Here is an 11,470-nt window from a genome sequence, read left to right as displayed (position 1 = left end):
AGCCAGGTCAGGGAAGCAACCTAAATGCCCATTGACAGATGAAGGGATAAAGAAGATGTGGTACATATATACAATGGAATATTACTCAGCCATGAAAAGGAATGAAATTGGGTCATTTGTATAGACGTGCATGGATCTAGAGACTGTCATACAGAGTGAAGTAAGTCAGAAGGAGAAAAACAAATATCGTATGTTAACGCATATATGTGGAACCTAGAAAAATGGTACAGATGAAACGGTTTGCAGGGCAGAAATTGAGACACAGATGTAGAGAACAAATGTATGGACACCAAGGGGGGAAAGCGACCGGGGGGTGGTGGTGGTGGTATGATGAATTGGGAGATTGGGATTGACATATATACACTAATATGTAGAAAATGGATAACTAATAAGAAAATGCTGTATAAAAAAATAAATTTAGGGCTTCTCTGGTGGCGCAGTGGTTGAGAGTCCACCTGCCGATGCAGGGGACACAGGTTCAAGCCCTGGTCTGGGAAGATCCCACATGCCGCGGAGCAGTTAGGCCCGTGAGCCATGGTCGCTGAGTCTGCGCGTCCGGAGCCTGTGCTCCGCAACAGGAGAAGCCACAACAGTGAGAGGCCCACGTACCGCAAAAAAATAAAAATAAAATAAAAATAAATTTTAAAAAGTGTAAAAAAAAAAAAAAAAAGATCGTACCATGAGCCAGAACTTCTTCCAATGAGCCAGACTCATACATATCTGCATACCAGATCCTTCCACCTTGACACATCACTGGCTCCTCAAACTCAACGTGTCCAAAAGTGCCCTCTCTCTCTCTCTTAGTCAGTGGTATGGCTATCTACTTGGTTAAACCTTGAAGTCATCCTTGACTCTTCCTCCCCTTACCCTTCACATCCAATAGATCTCCCAGTTTTGATTATTTTACCTCCCAAACATCTCTGAACCCGTTTCCCTCCTCAATATCTCCCAATGGTTCATATATTCTTAACGTCTCTCCCCGAATTCCTATAACCCTCTCCTCACTAGTCTCCTCTATACAGCTTTGTTTTCTTCAAAACTATCCTCTATACGGTTAAAGATAAATCCTTCAGAATCACTCTCCTTCGGAAAACATTTCCAAGACCTTGATTACCCATAAACAGTGTTTGCCAAAGAGATTTTTAAAATCCTGGCTTTTCAGAGTGTTACAAATTATTACCAAGTCAATAAATGGAACCGTTTTCTTCATTGAAGGATTCTCAGTTCCCTAATGTGCTACTGTTTGTTAGGAATCTCTAAAGCATTGCCTATGCACACTTGGCCTTGGGACTTTTTCCCAAGGACCATGTCACAAGGCCAGTTTTCTAAGAAACATGTTTCAGAACTCAGTTAGTCTACACAATAAACAGGGTCCCATACTGTTCTCCATAAAGAGAAAGACAAATATCATATGATATCACTTATATGTGGAATCTAAAAAATATCGTACAAATGAACCTATTTACAAAATAGAAATAAGAGTCACAAATGTAGAAAACAGAACTACGGTTACCAGGGGGGAAAGGTGGAGAGGGATAAATTGAGAGATTGGGATTGACATATACACACTACTATATATAAAATAGATAACGAGTAAGGACATACTGTATAGCACAGGGAACTCTACTCAATACTCTGTAATAACCTATATGGGAAAAGAATCTAAAAAAGAGTGGACAAATGTATACGTATAACAGATTCACTTTGCTGTACAGCAGAAACTAACACAACATTGTTAAACAACTGTAGTCCAATAAAAACTTTAAAAAAAAAGAGAAAGTTCCCGAGCTGGACATGGAAGGTCCTGTGATGTTCCTCCTGTGACTGCTCTAGCCTAACTCCTACCATACCCTGCCTCACCTCCTATGCTGTGGGAACAGCACACACACGTACCACCCTACCTTTGTCATCCTGTCTCTCACCTCTATGAACTAGGAATGTCGCCTGCCATACCAGTGAACAAAGGATGTCGCAGCCATCAAGCCATCACATTACAGCCACCTGGATGGTGAGCCCTGAGGGAACTCAGGATGGAAACAATGCCTATCCTGCAGCCCCTCCCTGAGGGTGTACCCTGAGGAAACTCGGGGTGAGAAAGCACAGGATACTGGCCCCAGATATCTGAACTGCACGTGTCAGAGGAATGATTTCAGTAAGCCCAGACTCTTGCATCTTCCCATACATAGAAGAGTGCTAATTTCATTAACTTGAGATATCTGGTTTTCCTTAATTAACAGTAATCTTTTTTTTTTTTTTTTTTTTTTTTTGCGGTACGCGGGCCTCTCTCCTTTGTGGCCTCTCCCGTTGCGGAGCACAGGCTCCAGACGCGCAGGCTCAGCGGCCATGGCTCACTGGCCCAGCCTCTCCGCAGCACGTGGGATCTTCCCAGACCGGGGCACGAACCCATGTCCCCTGCATCGGCAGGCGGACTCTTAACCACTGTGCCACCAGGGAAGCCCAACAGTAATCTTTTGATGTTCCAACTACCTGGTCTTTTGTTGCAAAAAACCCTATATATCCTGGCTCCCCCCTTGCCTCTTTGGAGCCGTCCCTCAGAATTATCTGAGATGCTGTGTCCTGGGCTTAAGTCCTCAGATTTGTCCACCAAATAAAACATAACTCTCAGCTTTTAGGCTGTGCCTTTTTTTTCAGTTGACACCTCCTTGCTGTGCCCTCTGTTTGGACTGTTCCTCCAATCTATCTTCGCATGACTAATTTCTAAGAGTTCTTCACATCTCAGCGTAACTGTCACCTGCTTCAGGAAGCCCAGATCATGGAATTAACACAATGGGGGAGTCAAGTAACTAGAGGAGAATTGGGACCAACTCACACCCTGCCAATCATAGAGGGGCCAGGAAAGCGTCCAGTGAGTTACCAGGACTGGCCCGGGCCCCATCCAGGGCTGCTTACCCCATGGAGGAGAGGAGTGGGAGGGAAGCTCTACCCTCTAGAGTCTGCAGAGGCCAATAGAAAGCCCAGAAGGGTCCAAGGCACTCATGGACAGTCCCTTTACCCATCCCTCCAGCCAATTGAGTCCTTCTTCCTGCTTCCAGAAGTAGTCGATTGATAGGAGTGGACTAAAGGGTAGAAGCCACTTTCCAACATTTCCAAAAGAAAAAAAAGTTTCTATTTTACAGACCAAGGTAGAAAACTTGATTAAGAGAGAAAATAGTTTCTCCTTCACATAAAACATTCTTAATAATAGTCTTAACAAAAACAGGGAAATTGGCCATTTAAGTGCATCCAAAGAGCCACATAGAAGCCATGGCCTGCTGGCTTAACACAGGTGATGCCTTCTGAAATTCTCCTTGTGGCTCTGAGAAGGGGGACACAACAGAGCCTAGAAACAGAAAGTAAATAGGGATCAAATGGTTCCCTTTCCTGGCTGTTTGGAGAACTGAATGTTAAGTCTTTGATGAGCATTAGGTCTGAGTTACAGAAGTCACTCTCACTCCCCACTTCTCATTTTCTCTGCAATCCCTCTGGTTATTCTAATTAGGAAGGTGCTTGGACTACATATTCAGCTTCTGTTTCTCCTTCTCCAAATGTATCCTGGATGCCCACTGTTTCACTCAGTTGTCCACGCCCTGAGGATCATTCCTTCCTTCCAAACGTTGGCTTCTTTTCCATTTTGCCTCCACTCAGCCCCTCTGGTTCCCATCAATCTAATTCATCTCTGTCTCCCAAACCTTGGACTGCCCACGACGGGAGGAATGCAAAATGCTGAGTGCTAAATGCTGTGAAGCTGTTTCTCCATTGAATGCATCAGCAACCTCTCTCCCCAGAAAGATGCCATTGTCTTTCCTTTGGTCCAGACCCACCTCGTTTCTGGCTGTCCCACCTTATTCTGATAGAGGTTGAGACACAGCTTGGTGCCGCGTAAGGGGCAGGCCTTGGTGTCCACAAAGCTCTGCTGCTTTAAGCAGTAAACAGCTGCTTCAGTTTAAGACACTTAACTAGTCTGGGCCTCAATTTTCCCATCTGTCAATGGAGATAATAATATACAAGGCACAAAATTTGTGATAACAAATAAAAGGACCTCAGCACTGAAAAGCCCATAAATCCATCAGTTCACTGGAGACAGGCTGGAGTTTTCAGACCTTCCTGAAGAGTCATTCCTCACCATTAGGTGGTTGTGAGGCTCAGACGTGAATACGAGTGCGATGCCTGCTGTTCAATTCCAGGCTGATAGGAGCCCCCTTCCAGCCCTCGATCATCCACGTGTCCCAGTGTCCTGTTCCTCCTGAACCCCGCCAAAACCCTCTGAAAGATGCAGTTAACCCCCCGGCCTCCCTTTGAGCTGGACTCCCACCCTCCATGCCCTCTACTTACTTTATGTTGCCAGCTTACTGAGCCCTAATCACCTGTTTCATTAAAAATGGCTAAATTGATAAATGCTAATTGCTCAGAGAGAGAGAGAGAGAATACTTTAAAGAATGGTGTATGCAATAGACTCAGGGGACAAGCCACATAAAGAGGGCTTATCTTCTGTCTGGAATTTAGTGAACTCTTTCCAGATTTTAACTACATTTCTCAAAAACAAAAACAGGGCTTCCCTGGTGGCGCAGTGGTTGAGAGTCCGCCTGCCGGTTCAGGTGACACGGGTTCGTACCCCGGTCCGGGAGGATCCCACATGCCGCGGAGCGGCTGGGCCCGTGAGCCATGGCCGCTGAGCCTGCGCGTCCGGAGCCTGTGCTCCGCAATGGGAGAGGCCACGACAGTGAGAGGCCCGCGTACCTCACACACACAAAAAACAATACCCATTCTGCTATGAGGGGTTCACCCCCGTTTTATGGAGAGCAGAGCCAGCTGTGTTAACTGGCAGAAAAACAGTCAAGAGACAATCACAGCTCACGGGGGGTGGGCAGGACAGCTGCCAGGCGCTGCGCTGACGGCTCCGCGTGGCATCTTCACAACAAGCAGGGGAGGTAGTGACTATTATTATCCTCGTTTTGCAGGTGGGGAAACTGAGGGTCAGGCAAGTTAAGCCATTTGCTCAAGGTGAGAAGGTATGGGCCCGGCGGAGCTACAACATGAACACGGCCGTCAGATCCCAGAGATTGTGTTCCCACCTCCAGGGCGTCCTGCCTAAGGGAGGGAGAGAGACATACATGTCCCCCAGAGTTCACCAGGGCAAATGACTGCAGGGATTGAACAGCCCCAAATTCCACCTCACTTTGTAAACGGCAGCTGTGCAAGTGTAGAAACAGCCCTTGGACCTGGACTCAAAGGACCACCATTTGAGATTTGAATGATTTGAGGTTTGAGTTCTTGTTGGAAAAGTCACTCAACCTCCCTTCATCTCAGTCTACTCATCTATAAAATGGAGCTAATGATCTTCACTCTATGAACCTTCCAAGATTGTTGAGCTGAAACAAGGAAGACACCAGACGTGAAGAGTCATGACCTAGAAACCCCTCGACAAGCTTTGTTATTGAAGGTAGAGGAGTCACACTCAGCAAGGCTCCCTGTTCTCTGAGTTCGGGCAATGGGTGCAGAGAAGAAGGGTGATGCCCCTCTGGTAGCTGCGGTGATTGAGGAATGTGGTGGCTTTTGTGCTTCCTGGTTCTGGGGGGTTCTCTCCATGAGCAGCTGGAACTGACCAAGTCCCCTGAACCTGACCGGAGAGATGCCCATTTAGGTTCCATCAGGATGGACTCTGTGGATGCTGCCTGGTGAAACATGTCAGCATGGAACAATCTTGCCGGAATGGACCCTTCAAGGCAGCCTGGATGGCTCACCCTCATCCCTCCAACCCGACCTTTTGCTCAGGAGGTAGGGGATGCTGACAGCTCAGGTAGAGTTCTCAGCCACATTTTCCTTAAACAGGTACAATAGTGCCTGGGGATTCGTGTGCTGTGCCTTAAAGAGAGCAGGAGCGAGACCTAGGAAATGTGGCCCCACATCTACACGTCTCATCAGGGATTCCCTACATCAGGGGTTCTCTACTCCAGTGATTCTGATCCCCAAGGGCATTTGGCCGTGTCTGGAGACATTTTAAGTCATCACAACTCGGATGTGTGTGTGAGGGTGCCACTGGCATCTAGTGGATGGAGGTCAGGGATGCAGCTGAAAACCCTACAGGGCACAGGAAAGACCCCACCACAAAGAGTGGTCCAGCCCGGAATGTCAATAGTGCTGAAGTTAAGAAACTTTGGTCTAGATAATATTTCAAGGTCTCCTTCACGGCAGCTGCTGTTACTCCCACTATCCTTTCCTTGTCTTTACCTAATGGCAAATGGCCCTTGGAGGGGGAGGTCCTGACCTACCATGGTTACCACTGTCAGCGTCCAAATGAGAGTTATTACCAAAGACAAAGTCATCTTTTTTGCACAGAATGATGATACTTGCCCCCCTATTCTAGATAAGGGTTTTAGACTCATGCCACGACAGCATACAGGCTAGTTTAACTTATACTCTGCTCACTCCGTCTACCATCTCCCTAGGCTGCCATCCCATGAATGATGGTGTTAAGACTTGATCTGATGGTCAGGACAGGTAGGCTTGCAAGGCATAAAGGTCCTTTACATTCAAAGAAGTTTCTTTTGCCAGTTAGAACTCTTCTCGGATACAATGAAGCATCGCCTTTGCAAATCACAGTGTTAGTTCAAAATTATATTAAATTCTAATAAGATCCAACTCATGCACTCATCAACCTGCCAACAGAAACGTACCGAGCGCCTTTTATGCCCAAAACCTTCTGCTCCAGCCTGGAATTCTAAATGTGAAGTGGTGCTGCAACCCACACGGCCGACCACCACCCCCAGAGTGCACACTCAGATGGGAACACATACCTGCAGGGGAACAAGATGGATTTCGTGTGGAGGCTCGTGGTGGGGACTGACAGCTCCAAACCTACTTCCTTTCGTCTTGTGCATGCAGCTAGACGCCATTTTTCATCTTCCTCTGCAGCTGGATGCACCTGGATCTCTGAGTTCTGGACTGTGAGCTGGAAGTGAGGAGACTCCTCACAACGTAGCCCATGAGAACCTCTCGGGCTTGGTGTCTCTCCTTTCCCATCTCCAAACGAGAGACAGAGGATCCAGCAGCAGACTCCAAGACCCCAGGGGATGGCACAGCCATAGTGTGGTGGGGGAAAGACCACCCCTAAGCAAGAATGCCAACATTGGAGTGAGACGTCAATTTGTATTGCATTAAGCTACTGAAGTTTGGGGCATGATTTTCACAGCAGCTAGGGTTACTTGTCCTAACTAACAGCAGATGTGTGCCCAACCGTCCACCCAAGAGGAGCTGATTCTCCTTTGTGTCCCCATTATGATTTATAAGGACCTTTATCACAATACCTGGAAGGCCTTGCCGCACTAATTTGTTTTATCTCTTTGTGTCCCTACAGTGGTTGCCACAGACTTTTTTCATGGTAGGGGCTTCGGGGTGGCCATCTTACCACCAGGGGAAATAGGAAACTTGTCCTGAAGCTATAACTGCCTAGAAAATGCACCATTTCACTCTCAACCTAAAAAATAAGAAGATACATTTTGTTGGCATTTTTTTTTCAGCAAGGATTCTCCCCTAGATTCAACTAGGAAGGCAAAGTCAACATTCTACCAGGGTACTTCTCCATTTTTATTCTCCTCTTAAAAATATATAATAAAAGACTGTAAGGCTATTTTGTTTGGAGCAGTAGAAGGTATTAGCCTACGTCCTCCCTGTAGCAATGCATGTTGCATTGAAGAATCACCCAGCTGTGCGACCTGCTTTTGAAAACACACCAGAGACAGCCCTAGGGATCCAGGAGCCATGGGAGGATCTGGGCGGAAGACAATGGTCAGACTTGGGGGCTGTTAAAACCAGAAGAGGGAGGCGGGGCGGAGGCGCCGGGTCCGCTGTTATTGTTCAGCTGGGCTCCGCTGGGCGCCGTCTCCCTTGGCTCCGACGGTGTCGATTTCTCCCGCTTCCTCTCGGCCCCTCACTCCAGGAGGCTGACGACGGCGGCGGCGGCTGCGGCGGGCGGAGCCTGGCGTTTTGAGGCCGAGCGGCGCCGTGGTGAGTGGCGCCTTGGTGAGTGGCGCGGCGGAACTGGAGCCCCGTGCCCCGGCGCCGGGCGGCCGCGCCCGTGGCGCATGCCTGTCTCTTCAAGTACATTATCATCGGCGACACAGGCGTTGGTAAATCATGCTTATTGCTACAGTTCACAGACAAGAGGTTTCAGCCAGTGCATGACCTTACTATTGGTGTAGAGTTCGGTGCTCGAATGAAAACTGTTGATGGGAAACAGATAAAACTTTAGACTTGGGATACAGCAGGTCAGGAGTCCTTTCGTTCCATCACAAGGTCGTATGACAAAGGTGCAGCAGGGGCTTTACGAGTGTATGATATTACAAGGAGAGACACGTTCAACCACTGGACAACCTGGTTAGAATATGCCCGCCAGCATTCCAATTCCAACATGGTCATGATGCTGATTGGAAATAAAAGTGATTTAGAATTGAGAAGAGAAGTAAAAAAAAGAAGAAGGTGAAGCTTTTGCACGAGAACATGGACTTATCTTGATGGAAACTTCTGCTAAGACTGCTTCTAATGTAGAAGAGGCATTTATTAATACAGCAAAAGAAATTTATGAAAAAATCCAAGAAGGAGTCTTTGACATTAATAACAAGATCAGCTCTGTGCTTTATGACCACCTGGAGAGGTGGGATAGGGAGGGTGGGAGGGAGGGAGACGCAAGAGGGAAGGGATATGGGGACATATGTCTATGTATAACTGATTCACTTTGTTATACAGCAGAAACTAACACACCATTGTAAAGCAATTATACTCCGATAAAGATGTAAAAAAAAAAAAGAATAATAATAACGAGGCAAATGGCATTAAAACTGGCCCTCAGCATGCTGCTACTAACGCCACGCACGCAGGCGGTCAGGGAGGACAGCAGGTGGGGGAGGCCGCTGTTGAGTCTGTTTCTACCGTCTCGCTGCCCAGAAGGGGCTACTCACCTATCCTTTCACCCTCCTGCTCAGCTGAGACAGGAAACTCTTCAAAATGGCTTTATGTCACAGAAGAAGACTTTAATCCTTCAAATTCTTGTGTAACTTTGAATAAATGGTTAACGTTCACTTAAAAAGACAGATTTTGGGGCTTCCCTGGTGGCGCAGTGGTTGAGAGTCTGCCTGCCGATGCAGGGGACACGGGTTCGTGCCCCGGTCCGGGAAGATCCCACGTGCCGCGGAGCGGCTGGGCCCGTGAGCCACGGCCGCGGAGCCTGTGCTCCGCAACGGGAGAGGCCACAGCAGTGAGAAGCCCAGGTACCGCAAAAAAAAAAAAAGACAGATTTTGGAGATTGTATTCATAACTATTTGCATTGGATTTCTAGGTCAATTGACGTGATTATTTTTGTTAAATGTTGTCTTGTGCCCTTACCTACGAACTGAATCGTATTGAACACTACAGGGTCATCTTGAATATTTTAAATCGGTTTGTGTAGTTAGGTTTCCCCACACCTGTGGTTACCTCATGTTTAATATTATGGAAATGTCCTCAAAAGTTTGTCAGTTTCCAAGGCTATAAGGAAAACAGAAGGACTCTTTTAATTCTGTACGTATCATTTACTTTCTGTATATATAGTTTAATAACCTGCTTGGGTGTAATTTGCCAAGCTTGGATTCTTTAATGTATCTGCATAAATTCTATACTGTTTAGAGCTTAAAGCTACAGAAGCATCGTTGTTAGGAATTGCTTGGACACTGAGTTTTAAACATTTTGACATTGTTAACAAGCATGTTCATCTTTTTCTTGTCACTAGTCCAAGAGAAATATGCTTAATGTACATTCTAAAGTCTATGTATGTGTTAACCTGTTTTAATGCCAAAATTTTGCTATTTGTCCACAGTTTAAGACCTCCTCAGAAAAGGATTTATTTGCCTTAATGCATACTGTTGGGTAAAAACACAGTATAATGAGTGAGGTGGGCAGAAGAAAGAAATCGCCCCGCCTGAGAGACTCCAGGAGGAGTGAGTGTCCACATTTAGATGGCACATTAGGAGGACTTTGATCTTTCCTTGAACACAATCATGTTTTCTTTTTCTTTTATTCACATGATTTCTAAGTGTATTTTTCACGCAGGACAGTTTTTCAACCTTGATGTACAGTGACTGTGTAAAATTTTTCTTTCACTGGCAACCTATAATCTTTAAAATATGGTGAGCATCTTGTCGGTTTTGAAGGGGATAGGACAATAAACCTGCCAGATGGAAAACCCTGTTAAAAGTAGAAAAGGTTTAGTCATTTGCTCAGTGTGGTGGTTTTATCCTTCTTTTTCTTTTTCTCCCTTGGACTATAATGAAATTGTTATAGCAGTGCAAAGTAAAATCCTATGTATATAGAAAAATTAAAAAATAAAAATAAAACAAGAAGAACCTTAGGAATCATCTCAGGTTTTAGATGGGAAAGCTGAGGCCCCACGAGGGGTCAGATCACCCAAGGTCATCAGCTGGGAAGCAACTGGTGTCCCAAAGTCTTCACTCTTAAGCGTCTCCCACTAAGGTCCAGGTGAAAGCACCTGGGTTCTTCCTAAGGCATCGTTCCACCCTCTGTCCCCAGGATCTACTGCAAGCAGAGTCATTCATGCTTGCTCCTCCAGAGGCAGGTGTTGGTGTCTGGGGACCTTGGCCCCAGCCTGAAGCCCTGATGTCACACTAGAAGACAACTGGGCCAAGGAGCTGAGTAAGGCTCAGGGCAAACATTATAACCTCTGAGTCACAAGAAGGATAGCCAGATGGGTCATCTCCAGCAGCAAAGACAGCGTCAAAGCAATGGGTCCCAGTACCCCTTGGGGTCATATTGCCTGCAGAATAACTTAGGGGATGGGGAGGAGGGTTGAGCACAACAGAAATCTTGCTCAATGAGCTGCATCTGGGCAACCTGTCCAATTCAGTCCATCTCCAATCCAATGTCCAGTCCGATGTTCATTCGTCTAGACAGGTCACACTTGCTAGAAGTTAAAAGTACAACTCTGGGGCCAGACTGCCTGGGCTTGAATCCCTGTTCTCCTGCTTACCTGTGAGACTTTGGATAATCACTTACCTCTGCTTGACTCAATTTCTTCCTCTGTAAAATGGGGACATTAATTGTACCTGCTTCATAGGGCTGTTGAGAGGATTACAAGGAGGCTGGCCCCTTATGAGCACTATATAGATACTGTATATATACTATTCATACATATATATATGAGTATAAATATATATAAATGTGTATATACGAGATTACTTTATAATATACCTTGTGCTTGTCCATTTCATGGTTTCACCCCAGGACTAGCCCACCTACCCTGGGGACAATGACTGTCCAGGTGGCTCTATGCATCACGAAAACTCTCTTTTTTGACTTAAACCAAAGGGAACACAAATGTCTTCTGCTATCTGGAGTGTGACTGCTGCCCTAAGCTTGGTGGCCCACTGCCCCAAGACTGGCTTTCAGGGAAAAAGACCCAGGAGATGTGATCTAAAGGAAGATA

General features: G+C 46.3%; 1 pseudogene across 1 annotated transcript; it reads left to right on the top strand.

The window, feature by feature from the left end:
• The first annotated feature begins 5,488 nt into the window (after positions 1 to 5,488).
• On the top strand, positions 5,489 to 10,645 carry LOC308614121 (ras-related protein Rab-2A-like; annotated as a pseudogene). The gene is made up of 5 exons: positions 5,489 to 5,521; positions 6,883 to 6,944; positions 7,859 to 7,980; positions 8,025 to 8,650; positions 10,558 to 10,645. The product of its transcript is annotated as a ras-related protein Rab-2A-like (transcript).
• Positions 10,646 to 11,470: the final 825 nt, after the last annotated feature.

Source organism: Mesoplodon bidens (assembly GCF_964165515.1).
Source record: "Mesoplodon bidens genome assembly, chromosome: 3".
In the NCBI taxonomy this organism is placed as follows: Eukaryota; Metazoa; Chordata; class Mammalia; order Artiodactyla; family Ziphiidae; genus Mesoplodon; species Mesoplodon bidens.
Note: the sequence above shows the minus strand (reverse complement) of the source record. Positions and strands in the feature narration are given on the sequence as shown.